This window comes from Salvelinus sp. IW2-2015, unplaced genomic scaffold, assembly GCF_002910315.2.
Source record: "Salvelinus sp. IW2-2015 unplaced genomic scaffold, ASM291031v2 Un_scaffold83, whole genome shotgun sequence".
Classification (NCBI taxonomy): domain Eukaryota; kingdom Metazoa; phylum Chordata; class Actinopteri; order Salmoniformes; family Salmonidae; genus Salvelinus; species Salvelinus sp. IW2-2015.
The window spans coordinates 1,975,377-1,989,958 of NW_019942514.1; the positions used below are offsets into that span (position 1 = coordinate 1,975,377).

General features: G+C 42.5%; 1 pseudogene; it reads left to right on the forward strand.

Annotated features, from left to right (window-relative positions):
- Positions 1 to 422: 422 nt before the first annotated feature.
- Positions 423 to 1,928, forward strand: LOC112068063 (NLR family CARD domain-containing protein 3-like; annotated as a pseudogene).
- The last annotated feature ends 12,654 nt before the right edge of the window (positions 1,929 to 14,582 follow it).

Here is a 14,582-nt window from a genome sequence, read left to right on the forward strand (position 1 = left end):
AAAAAACATGGTAGATACACACTAGGATAAAGAGAGCATTCTGGCACTGGGAAAACTGGCTTTTCTACAGCTGGAAAAAGGCAACTGTAACGGCTTTCTTCTGTGGACGAAGGAGAGGACCAAAGCGCAGCGTGGTTAGTGTTCATCATGTTTAATAAAGACGATAAACGTGAACACTACAAAATACAAAACAACAAATGTGAAAAAACCRAAACAGTTCTGTCTGGTGCAGACACACGAAGACAAAAGACAACCACCCACAAAACCCAACACAAAACAGGCTACCTAAATATGGTTCCCAATCAGAGACAATGACTAACACCTGCCTCTGATTGAGAACCATATCAGGCCAAACATAGAAACGGGAAAACTAGACACACAACATAGAATGCCCACTCAGCTCACGTCCTGACCAACACTAAAACAAAGAAAACACAAAAGAACTATGGTCRGAACGTGACAGCAACCTGATTTTCCATGAGGCAGACCTGGAAGAGTGTGGCAATGATGTCACTGAAGCTTCTGTATACTCAGGAGTGTGCACAGGGATATTTAGGGAGGAAAGTGGAGTGGTCCAGAAGAAGATGTACTGTTTTGTGCGTCGGAGAATTCAGGAGTTTCTTGCTGCTCGATATGTTTTTCTCTCATTCAACAACAACAATGTGAATGCACTAGTCAAATTGGACTAATTTCCGAGACAGACCCGATGACAGTCTTCCACAAGAGTGCTGTTGATAAGGCCTTACAAATCCGAAATGGACATCTTGACCTGTTCCTCCGCTTCCTTCTGAGCCTCTCACTGGAGTCCAATCAGAAACTCTTAGAAAGAATACTGACACAGTCAAGAAATAGCTCAAAGAGTCATGAGGAGACAGTCAAGTACATCAAGGAGAAGATCAGGGAGATTCCCTCTCTAGAGAGATGCATCAATCTGTTCCACTGTCTAAATGAACTGAATGACCATTCTCTAATGGAGGAGATCCAAACCTACCTGAGCTCAGGTGGAAAATAACTCTCACTTGCACAATGGTCAGCTCTGGCCTTTGTGTTGCTGACTTCAGAACAGGTCCTGGACATGTTTGACCTAAAGAAATACATCAGATCAGAAGAATGTCTTCTGAGGCTGCTGCCTGTAGTCAAAGTTGTGAAAACAGCTCTGTAAGTATGCACATTATATTTAAAATCTGATGAGCAGGGATATTTATCATGTGTTACATATCATCAAATGCAAAACCCTCATCATTGTATTTTTAACGCATCTTGTCTAGGTTAAGTCAATGTGAACTTACAGAGACATGCTGTAGTCCTCAACTCTGACCTCAAACCCCTCATACATGAGAGAGCTGGACTTGAGTGACAATGACGTGAAAGATTCAGGAGTGAAGCTGCTCTCTAGAGGACTGATGAATCCCCACTGTAAAGACATAGTTTAGAAAGTTGTTTTAGTTGCCTGGCTTGCTAGAGTTGCATATACAAAATATGTTTTAAAGGGATGACTTTATTGGTGTTAAAATAGAGGAAATATGCTGTTTGGAGTACAAGGCGTCTGATGTCATGCAGAGACTTGTTTATACTTTTTCATAACGGCAATGACAAATTCGATGTCGGACGACAATAGAATTTTCATGATGTCACTGCGACAAGTGTCTACAGACATGTCGACAGTTTAATAACCAGCTTTTAAACTTTTTTCATGTCTGTGTGACAAGGAAACCGACAGTCGCAGTAACGGTCTACAGACATTCCACCGTAGTATAAATTAAATATTGTTTTGACAGCAAAACTTGACGCATTTTAATTGTTTACAGACATGTCGTTAGACCAAGTATAAACCAGCCTTAAGCCTGTGCCAACATGAGCCGTAAACCTGTGTCAACATTATTTGGTGAAATTGTGTGGTTCAGTACAATAGAGGCCTCACATGACTGTCTTTTGTAAGGTAGAGGCAAAGGCATGCTCTGCAGCTTGGGTCTCCTTTTCCAATTCAATTTATATAATTTATTTAGGTTGAATATGTGTAGACCTACCTCCAACTGCTGTGAGGCTCTGGCCTCAGCTCTCAGCTCTAATTCTCAACACCTGAGAGAGCTGGAACTGAGTGACAATGATCTGCTGGATTCAGGAGTGAAGCTGCTTTCTGCTGGACTGGAGAATGCACACTGTAAACTTGAGATACTGAGGTAAGTCTTGCTGTACTTGTTCAACATAGTTTTTCACAATTCTTTCACATGGCTTTTAGGGCACAATATTGGCCCAGTGTTTTTTGGTTCAGCTAAACTGAATGTTCATAGTTCCCAAACAAATAACTTTAAATTAATGATATCAAATAATGTGTTGACTTTCATAAAGATATGGAATATTTCTGGGAATAAGAAACCGTGTCATGGAAAAGGGCGAAATACAGAGCACTTGGTCCACCGCCAGAGGGTAGTGGTGTCATTGAAATCATATTAAACTCTCTGCTAGGTTGTCATTCTGTGGAGTCAAAGAGGAAGGCTGTGCTTCTCTGGCCTCAGCTCTGAAGTCAAACCCCTCACACATGAGAGAGCTAGACCTGATCTTCAACTGCCCAGGAGACTCTAGAGAGAGACTGCTCTCTGCTAGATTGAAGGACCCACACTTCAAACTCAAGTAAGTTGATTATTTAGGTGAATATCTAGCAATGCACGGAATTATACAGTTAGCGTCTATGTATAATATTTTGACCCTCTTTCTCTCTTCGTCGAAAAGCTCAGTTTACACACAGCACTGCATAGGCCCACATAGGCTGTTGCGTGCGTGCGCGTGCGCATGCATATGTCAATCACATGTGCGTGCGCGTGCCGTAGTATGGACCGTGGAGAGTGCTGGGCTGATAAACCTGGGCAAAAGAGATTTTTATGTTATTTCATTAAAAGTAAAAAAAAATAGAGCAAGCATTCCAAAGTGAATAATGATGATTTGTAAATGTATTGTTCCTTGGTCTCCCCCATCAGATGCCTGTGAGCTCACACTGGACACACGCACAGTACACAAACTGCTCTCACTGCCTGAGGAGAAGAGAAAGGTGACACGGGAGAAAGAGGAGCAGCAGTATCCTGATCACCCAGATATATTTCAGATAGAGCCACAGGTGCTGTGTAAAGAGGAGCTGTGTGGGCGCTGTTACTGGGAGGTAGAGTGGAGGGATGGGGCTGGGATAGGAGTGACATATAAAGGAATCAGCAGGAGGCAGGGAGGTCACGATTCAAGTCTTGGACACAATGACAAGTCATGGATTCTATTCTACTCGCATAACAAATGTTATGCCCATCACAATAATAAGACCACTAGGATACCTGCCTCCTTCTCCCACTCTAACAGAGTAGGAGTGTATCTGGACAGGGTGACCGGCACTCTTTCCTTCTAGTGTCTCATCCAAAACACTCACCCACCTGTCCACATTCTACGCCACATTCACTGAACCCCTCTACCCAAGGTTTCGGTTTCGGCTCGACTCGTCAGTGTCCCTGTGACGGGTAGAACAGCCTCCTCTGTCCTGGAGCAACACCTGAGTCTTTAGGGAAGTCAAACTCCTGTTCAAACACAACCATGTGTCATGACAGAATAGGTTTCACGTTGAACTTGACCACACACACGTAAACACACTCAAGTCATGAGTTAACATCTGTTCATGTACTGTACATCATCATTAATATACTTCAATGTAGTTGACCACTGTAGTTGAATATACCCCACTGTAGTTGACCATATACTCCACTGTAGTTGAATGTATTCCATCGTAGTTGACCACACTGCACTGTAAAAACATTTAATTTGGAGGGATCTCAAGCAGTGATCTCGTCATTTCTTATCCTTGGTTTTTATAAATGTTTATGTTTAATTATGTCATTGTTGTAACTGTAATTCTCTTTCTGTATGAACTCAATACACTGAATGGAATATCCTGTACATGTCAGATTTATTTAGCAAAATTGAGTTGAATAAAAGATTTACAAATGTTACTTGACTGAAAATATTGTTTTGTTATAGCATGCTAATACCGGTTATCAATTTAATTTGCTTGATAGCGAGTTTACTCATTTTAAAATGCATATGCTCCATGCCTCTCTCGACCTAGTTACTGCTCTGTACATGGTTGGATTCACTTAGAATGTAACACTCAAACTTCATCATTCCTAAAAACTCCAGCGTTGTTTGCATTCTATTTCGAACCCCCATTTTATCATCCCAGGTTCATCATTCATCTCTCTTCCTTTCTTCAGGCGGTTCAGATAACATCTCCTCCTCTTTTTCCAACCCTGCGGATCACTACTGTAAAGTCTTCTAAATGATCTCTATTTTTTCTCAAATGGAAGGAGGCTGACAGAGGAGCGCTTTGTTTCTCACTCTTGATATCTTTAATTGCTGGTAAAAGACACACACACACAGACAGTGTGTTGAGTACTTGGTGACTGCAGTTCTTATAAAAGGATCTCCATAAATGGTGATGCAAACTAAAACATGCAGTCCTATGAGATACAATAATAAACGTATAATATCATAAAAAGTCAGAAGTATGTTGAAGATTTAAGTGGGGCTTTTGCTTTGCAAGCCCCACAATAAAATGACAAGGGAACAACATTCCCACCTCTTTCATTGTCAATAATAAAATTTTGACCATATTCTTGATGAAGAATGTTAATAAACTCACTCACTTGAGACCACAAAATCAATCAAATAGTGCTGCTAATAGCTCTATGTTGACAACATTTTTTCAGAGATTCAGTTATAAAATAAATTAAGTTCATTATCATTTATACACACATTCTACCTGGTTTAAGTCATTTAAGTTCAGACTGGAGTATTTTTTWWATMAAAAATAAATAAATCATTATAATTKTATTTTTMTTTTAATTACTCAGACACCCGAGTGGGTACTCAAAACCTCCCAAATGTGCGTCGCGACCCATCAGTTGAGAATCGCTGCATTAAAATACTTGCGTGACATACCTGGAAAAGACACACACACACACACACACACAAACAAACATGGTCCTGTGTCTTGGTGAATACTTGGCGACTGCAGTTTTTACAACAGAATCTGGGTATCGAGAAATAAAATCATATTTCTTTATTCAAGAAACCAATGCTAATGTGAGCATACCTATAGCATAACCATATTAACCAATGGGCGGAGCTAGCATAGCTAACTGAGGTGAAATGCGAAATGTCCAGTTACTGGGCAGAAGTCCAATTAAACCATCACAAAACACGCTAACATAAATAACGGGGATAGCACTTTAGAGGTTTACAAYTTACAACAAGTTATACAGTATATCTAAAAAATATTGAAATACAATGGATAGCTTGGTGCACAATACATAGCTACCTCCAGCAATGGTAAAACAACTAAGCTGAGAACGCAAAAGACCCAGGATGTGACCACAGAACTGCAGTCCCATATTACGCCAGTAGAGATCACTCTGAACACATGACAACATGAAAAACATTTTTGGGGGTGAGTCACTCAACTCAACAGGGATATTTCTAACACTGTTATTTTATTTATTTATATATTTACCCTTTATTTAACTAGGCAAGTCAGTTAAGAACAAATTCTTATTTACCCCGGCCAAAACCTAACCCGGAGAACCCTGGTCCAATACACCTGTCTGCTCACAAGCTGCTCTGTAGCTCCATCAACAGTGTGTAGCAACATCTCTGCATATATGCATACTGTTATTAATACATACGCATGTTGTGATGTAGCCCGATGTAGTCATTTTGTTGTTACATCTTTTCTTTTATTTGTAGTGTTTATCGCTTAAGGAGACTCGGACCGTCTCTCTCTCTCTCTCGTTCGTCTCTTCTCTTCTCACTCGTCTCTCTCTCTCTCTTCTGCTCTCCTCTCTCTTCTCTCTCTCCTCCTCTCTTCTCTCTCTCTCTCTCTCTTCTCTCTCTCTCTCTCTCTTCTCATCTCTCTCTCTCTCTCTTCTCTCTCTCTCTCTCTCTCTCCTCTCTCTCTCTCTCTCTCTCTCTCTCTCTCTCTCTCTCCTCTCTCTCTCTTCTCCTCTCTCTCTCTCTCTCTCTCTCTCTCTCTCTTCTCATACAGTTATATATAATTGTGAGTGGCAATAAAACAAATATTAGGATTAATATGCATATGCCACCATGTGATCACATTATAGCAATAAAATATAAATAAAAACAACGGAGTGGCTGCGGTTCCGTATTTTCTGGAACAGGTATTTTCTGGACTAATGATATGGAGATCTCTGCACTTGTGCAGCAGGATCCGTTACCGCTTCCCCCTTCGAGTCCTTTCGCCTGCTGCTCAGTGCTCAACCTGTGACTCCGCTGCCACTTGTACATGAAACACAGTTTGAACAAACTTAGTTCTTTGTCTGTCTAACAGTAATCTATTGCAAACATAAGCACGACACAACGGGCAGTCTAGCGATTTCATTTTCTTTTCAGGAGGGGAGTTAGCCTACATGCAGCTATTTAGGCATTACTGCATGCAAGACACTGACAGGCAGTCAATAGCAAACATTGGCTATTGAGAGCCAGGAGGCAGAGTTATTTGTTCAGCAACACTGGCTATATGGCAGCAGAACTATAAAGACTACATCATCACACAAAACGCCTRTAGTYTTGCCCCAATGCAATGTGTAGACGGCGTCTTGTTTGTGTTACGGCAACATCTGTTACAACAGAAAGCCTTCATATTTTTTGAACRTTAGTTCAAATCGGTGGTTTTTATTTCAGCACAAAACAACACCGGCAACAGACCRACGAACAACAGCAAAAGAAACACAGCCACGGCCACAGAGATGAGTAAACCGCCCCTTCCATGCAAGGCCTCAAACGACCTACCTTGGGTACTCATGACAGCAGGCCCCCATTTCTAAGGTGTGTGTCTGTTTGTCTTGATTTGACCTGCASTGCCTGTGATTTCTGAAACATTGCCTACTCAGATTTTCTTTTAACTACAGTAGGCTAGGCCTACTTACAGTAGCCTACACACTCCAATGCAAAATATCAACTGTCTGTTCACCTGTTCAATTCTACTGTATGTTGTAAACTGCGCTCATTTCGCATGCATAGAGMAAAAACTTGAAATTATAATAGGCACAATTAAATGAGAGATGCACATGTTTGTATGGCTTCTTCGGGAATATGAACTCATCATGGCCAGGAAAGGTGAGGAATTGATTCTGCAATGTTTATGATATACACTGAGTGTACAAAAGATTAGGAACACAGGCTCTTTCCATGACATAGACTGACCAGGTGAATAGGCTACAGGTGAAAGCTATGGTCCCTTATAGATGTCACTTGTTCAATCCATCAATTAGTGTAGATGAAGGGGAGGAGACAGGTTAAAAAAGGATGTTAAGCATTGAGACAATTGAGACATGGATTGTGTATGTGTGCCATTCATAGGGTGAATGGACAAGACAAAATATATAAGTGCCTTTGAACAGGGCATGGTAGTAGGTGCCAGGTGCACCGGTTTGAGTCAAGAACTGCAAAAAACAGTTTCCCGTGTATATCAAGAATGGTCCACCACCCAAAGGACATCCAGCCAACTTGACACAACTGTGTGAAGCATTATAGTCAACATGGTCCAGCATCCCTGTGGAATACTTTCCACACCTGGTAGAGTGCATTCTCCAACGAATTGAGGCTGTTSTGAGGGCAAAAGGGGGTGCACCTCAATATTAGGAAGGTGTTCCTAACATTTTGTACACTCAGTGCATGTATTATGTTTATTAATGAAATATTGTCTACTTGAGAAATGTGACATTTACAGTAGGCTATTCAGACGTAGTCTACAAACGTCAATGGAAAAGGTGAACCGTCTGTTCTACTGTTAAACTGTGCTTCGGATCGGATCGMATAGATAGAGCAAAATACTTGAAATAGCTTATCGATTTACTACAGTGAAGTGGGTCCAATTAAATGAGAGATGGGACAAATGGTAGCCTATATCCTAACTTGTTATAGGCCTATAGGCTATTTCGCGAGTATGAAACCATCACATTCAGAAAACGTTTGCAATCATGGAAATGAAATAAAAAATATGAAATAGACTCCAATGAGCAGATTAGATTAACTTCTCTAGGGTAGGGGGCAGCATTTTCACGTTTGGATGAAAAGCATACCCAAATTCAACTGCCAACTACTCATCCCCAGAAGATAAGATATGCATATTGTTAGTAGATTTGTATAGAAAACACTCTGACGTTTCTAAAACTGTTTGAATCATGTCTGTGAGTATAACAGAACTTATTTAGCAGGCGAAACCCCGAGGACAAACCATTCAGATTTTTTTTTTTTTAGGTCACTCTCTTTTCAATGAGGTTTCATTGGGAAACCAGATTTAGCGACCTGCTTGCGTTCCTACGGCTTCGCATGGATGTCAACAGTCCTGAGAAATTGGTTGAGGTTATTCTTTGTGTAATGAGAAGTCGGCCATCTTGAAGTCGAGTCACCTAGGTGTCCTGTTTGATCGAAGTGCGTGAGCAGAAAGCTGGCTTTAGTTGGTTTTAATCCTGTATTGAACACAGATCATCCCGTCTTCAATTTTATCGATTATAACTGTAAAAAAATACCTAAAATTGTATTACAAATGTAGTTCAAATTTTTGGGCAAGAGTTTACAGGTAACCTTTGAGATATTTTGGTCGTCACGTTTGAGCAAGTTGGAACTGTGTTTTTCTGGATCAAAAGCGCCAAATAAATGGACATTTTGGATATATATCGATGGAATTAATCGAACAAAAGGACCATTTGTGATGTTTATGGGACATATTGGAGTGCCAACAACAGAAGCTCGTCAAAGGTAAGGCATGAATTTATATTTTTATTTCTGCGTTTTGTGTTCGCTGCTGGGTTGAAATATGCGTATCTCTTTGTTTACAATGGTGCTATCCTCAGACAATAGCATCGTATGCTTTCGCCGGAAAAGCCTATTTGAATTCTGACATGTTGGCTGGATCACAACCAGTGTAGCTTTAATTTGGTATTCTTCATGTGATTTAATGAAAGTTTGATTTTATAGTAATTTTCATAGTAAATTAATTTTAATTTGGCGCTCTGTCATTTTCTCAGGCTTTTTTGCCAAGTGAGACAGTAGCGTCCTGTCTAACCTCAGATCATTTTGGATATAAATATGAACTTACCGAACAAAACATACATGTATTGTGTAACATGAAGTCCTATGAGTGTCATCTGATGAAGATCATCAAAGTTAGTGATAAATTTTATCTCTATTTCTGCTTTTGTTACTGCTCTCGTTTGGCTGGAAAAATGGCTGTTCTTTTCTGTGACTGGCTCATACTACCATTCTCGTTTGGTGTTCTTTCGTCGTAAAACAATTTTTGAAATCGACCACTTTTGCCTGATTTAACAACAAGTATTTTTTAAAATGGTGTAAAATACTTGTATGTTTCGAGAATTTAAATTATGGGATTTCTGTTGTTAAAATTTGGCGCCCTGCAGTTTCACTGGCTTGTTGACTGAGTGGGACGCTACCGTCCGCCACATACCCTAGAGAAGTTAACATATTTTATTTGAAATTACCTTTTAGTTGCTAGGCCTTTATTTAGTTTTAATTTGCTCTCAGCTTCTGATAAAAATGTGATGGTGCCCCAACCAAAATTTGACTGAGTTGTGGAATGACATATGTGTTGTCATTCCCATGTCCCGACCAAACGATAGCCCTCTTTGTCGCAATGACAGAACATGACCAGAGCGCTTGCAGCTTGTGCAGGGTCCCATAATGAGAGACGACTTTGACTGCGACCTCCTTTCCAATTCCCACACACATACAACACGCATCTGCACGCACAACTGCACCGAGATCCAGAGACGCACGCCACGCCACCGCTGGCACGACGCACGTACGCACCGCACCGCACGACGACGACGCACGCACGAGCGCACACACAGACACACACCACAAGCCGCAACAACACACCACACACACACACACACACAAACACACACACACACACAACAGTTACGAATGGCCCTCTAGTGGGAATTGAACAGTGAATGTGGTTTATATTGATCTATGGAGCAGACTTCTCAGACTACCCTTCATATATCCATCCATTGTACCTCAGGTTAATGAGAGCATTGGTTTATCACTGCTACATACCCTCAGCTCTCTCTCCACTACAATGTCACCCCCACACACACCCACACACCTGCCTCTCAATACAAAAGGCCTGCTCGCATTGACAGACAATATTGATCCTTGTCAGTCTGTCTTTCTCCTCTTGTTGTCACAAATTGGATCTTAGGATAAAAAGGGGACAGTTATATCATTTGGGATGGAAACCTGCAGATATGTGCCAATGCATAGAAAGGTTTACACTACAGAACGCATTATACAATTGGACAAATTTAGACCATTTAGAGGTAAAAAGAAATGTCTGAAATAATATGTTGTTGAATTAAACAAACAGGGCCGTCGATAAATGTTCGTTCAGATTTGAGATTTTCCACATCGTAGATCAATACTGTCCATGTCTATCTTTACCTCGTTTATTATCTTGCTATAAAGTTTGTTTAACTTCACCACACATTTTCTCTTCCTCTCAGTCTTTTTAAAGTCGCCAATCACTGTCTAGGGAGGTGACATCATCGACCGGGAGTTGTATGAAGAACTCCGGTTACCACGGATCGTTTTCAGGGGTCAGAGTCAGACGGCATGTGATTGGCACATAAGATGTCTAGGGCAGGGGGCCAGGAATAACCCTACCCCTACCTTCCCCCACCCAACCCCACTTGTATAAGGAGTGAGGAGTAAGCCATGGTTCATGAGGCCGCTTCGACAGGTAGGCCTTATATTTAAAATTCCATGTGCACCCGTTACCAAAAGTGTGTGTGTCCCGCATAGGGTGACGTTACCTCTTCCCGGTCTGCTGCTAACACAAAAGAACTGGAGGGACTGAGTTGAAATAGGCGCTCTTCATGTATGAAATTAGTACGTGAAAAATTAGAGTCGATGTACAATTCAGACCCTACTTATACAGATATGCCACGAATGTAAAAACCACATGCACCAGGAAGCGAAGGCTGTGGAAGAACCGAGACTCCAAACTTGGCTTGTCTCGTTGAACATTTCCCAAACAGTAGCACGTACACGCACAGCGTCACATTGCTCCTTTCAACTCCCAATCATTTTCTGTGTTTGACTTTTTCCCAAGGGTTTTTGTGATTGGCTTGGATTGAACAGGTGGTGTAGTGTGGAGCTGATCTGGCACTTTTACCRGCTAATAAAAATAGCTGCGGTCTCCATGATGTCACCGCAAAGTAAATCACTGTCTCTAAGCTCTCTGGGTTGACTGTCTGTAGCTGCTCTGGGTAGGGGACATACCTCCCTAATTATCCACCTCTTCTTTCCTATAGTCTCTCTCTTTTTACTCCCTCTCTCTGTCTCTCCCTCACTATTTACAGCAGGTGCCACCCCTCACCCAACCTCGCTCGTTATGTGGCTGGTCACTTCATATTTTTCTCTCGCTCCCCTTTTCTCACATTACTCCTTTCTATTTGTGTCCCTCCCTCCCTTTGGGTTTCTCTCAATGACTTGATCGCTCTCCCTCCACCTCTCATTGCATCCTAGTGTTTCACCAGCCTTGCTACCCTTCGAATGCTTCACTCTGCATGCCATGTGGTACATAGGACTAACCGTCAGAACCCAGGGCACCTTGGAGAATCAGGGTGATTCAGGAAAGGATGCAGAGGCAAGAAGAGAGATGCTTGGGGGCCTGGGTGCACAAACAACTCTGCCATCTTGAACCCTGCTTGGTTAGAAAGGCACCGTCTAAAAGCGCCCCCCTGACATCACTCCTCCATACCTGGCATTCTGACGCGGAATCCGATCGCCTGTAAATCAGACTCTGTTTGACCATGTGACATGCCACATTTGTGTGGCACCCCCAAACCGCACCGTCCCTCACCGACTTCCGTTTAGTTACCCTCCACCACCCCCATTTCCCTGCCTCATTCCCTATCCATGTCTTCTTCACTGGCGTGACGCCCACCAACCTCCACAGCCCCCTTCTGAACCTCGATCTCCCCCTCTGGAAGAATGTCCGTTGGAAAGGTGACTCCCCTGTCCCCACAGCAGTGTATATGACATGAGTGACCCGGTGGCAGCGCTGCATGCACGCAAAATGGGGGGAGACTGGGATGCACGGCCATACAGTGGGAGGAATGTGGCACCCGCCAGCTACTCCTGTCAATCTGTTAATTGTCGCATTCTGTCCATTTGAGAGGGTTAGTCTTTAATTAAACAGACAGAGTGAAGGGAAAGTGGCTGTATTTGCCAACTGCCTGGGTTCGCATTGGACACATGAACACTGGTCTTGCATTGGACACTGGCCTCACAATCAATCAACTTTATAGCCATCAAAATACCCTTACTTAGTATCTGCTTTGTCTTGCTATAAATGACCAGCATGGTCAAATAATAATAATCACAGTAGTTGTCGAGGGTGCAACAGGTCAGCACCAGTCAGGAGTAACTGTCAGTTGCTTTTCATAGCCGATCATTGTGAGTATCTCTACCGCTCCTGCTGTCTCTAGAGAGTTGAAACAGCAGGTTGGGCACGGTAGCATGTCCGGTGAACAGCAGGAGTTTCATAGCCGCAGGCAGAACAGTTGAAACCGGAGCAGCAGCACGGCCAGGTGGACTGGGGACAGCAAGGAGTCATCATGCCAGGTAGTCTGAGCATGGTCCTAGGGCTCAGGTCCTCCGAGAGAGAGAAAGAAAAGAGAAAAGAGAGATTAGAGAGAGCATACTTAAATTCCCACAGGACACCAGATAGGACAGGAGAAATACTCCAGACATAACAGACTGACCCTAGCTCCCGACACATAAACTACTGCAGCATAAATACTGGAGGCTGAGACAGGAGGGGTCAGGAGACACTGTGGCCCACCGATGATACCCCCGGACAGGGCAAAACAGGCAGGAATATAACCCCCTCACTTTGCCAAAGCACAGCCCCCACACCACTAGAGGGATACTTTCAACCACCAACTTACCATCTGAGACAAGGCGGGTATAGCCCACAAAGATCTCCGCCACGGCACAACCCAAGGGGGGACGCCAACCCAGACAGGAAGACCACGTCAGTGACTCAACCCACTCAAGTGACGCACACCTCCTAGGGACGGCATGGAAGAGCACCAGTAAGCCAGTGACTCACGCCCTGTAATAGGGTTAGGGCCAGAGAATCCAGTGGAGAGAGGGAACCGGCCAGGCCAAAGACAGCAAGGGCGGTTCGTTGCTCCAGTGCCCTTTTCGTTCACCTTCACACTCCTCCTGGGCGCAGACTACACTCAATCATAGGACCTACTGAAGAGATGATTCTAAATAAAGACTTGCTTAGAAATTCTAGGGACAATTAGGAGGCCTGCGTCTGTACCGTAGCATACGTGTAGGTATGTACGGCAGGACCAAATCGGAAAGATAGGTAGGAGCAAGCCCATGTAATGCTTTGTAGGTTAGCAGTAATCTTGAATCAGCCCTTGCCTTAACAGGAAGCCAGTGTAGAGAGGCTAGCACTGGAGTAATATGATAAACATTTTTGTTCTAGTCAAGATTCTAGCAGCCGATTTAGCACTAACTGAAGTTTATTTAGTGCTTTATCCGGGTAGCCGGAAAGTTAGAGCATTGCAGTAGTCAACCTAGAAGTGACAAAAGCATGGATGAATTTTTTCTGCATCATTTTTGGACGGTAAATTTTCTGATTTTTGCAATGTTACGTAGATGGAAAAAAGCTGTCCTTGAAACAGTCTTGATATGTTCGTCAAAAGAGAGATCAGGGTCCAGAGAGTAACGCCGAGTTCCTTCAGTTTTATTTGAGAACGACTGTACAACCATCAAGATATAATGTGTCAGATTCACAAGAAGATCTCTTTGTTTCTTGGGACCTAGAACAAGCATCTCTGTTTTGTCTGAGTTTAAAAGTAGAACATTTGCAGCCATCCTCTTCCTTATGTCTGAAACACAGGCTTCCAGCGAGGGCAATTTGGGCCTACACACAATGTTTCATCTAAATGTACAGCTGTGTGTCATCCGCATAGCAGTGAAAAGTTAACATTATGTTTTCGAATGACATCCCCAAGAGGTAAAATATTATAGTGAAAACAATAGTGGTCCTAAAACGCAACCTTGAGGAACACGAAATTTACAGTTGATTTGTCAGAGGACAAACCATCCACAGAGACAACATGATATCTTCTGACAGATAAGATCTAAACCAGGCCAGAATTGTCCGTGTTAAAACAATTTGGGTTTCCAATCTCTCCAAAAGAATGTGGTGATCGATGGTATCAAAAGCAGCACTAAGGTCTAGGAGCACGAGGACAGATGCAGAGCCTTGGTCTCACGCCAATAAAAGGTATTTTACCACCTTCACAAGTGCAGTCTCAGTGCTATGATGGGTCTAAACCAAACTGAAGCATTTCGTATACATTGTTTGTGTCACACCCTGGCCTTAGTTATCTTTGTTTTCATTAGTATTTTTAGTTAGGTCAGGGTGTGACATGGGTTAGTATGTGTTTTTGTATTGTCTAGTGTGGTTTGTATGGTTGAGG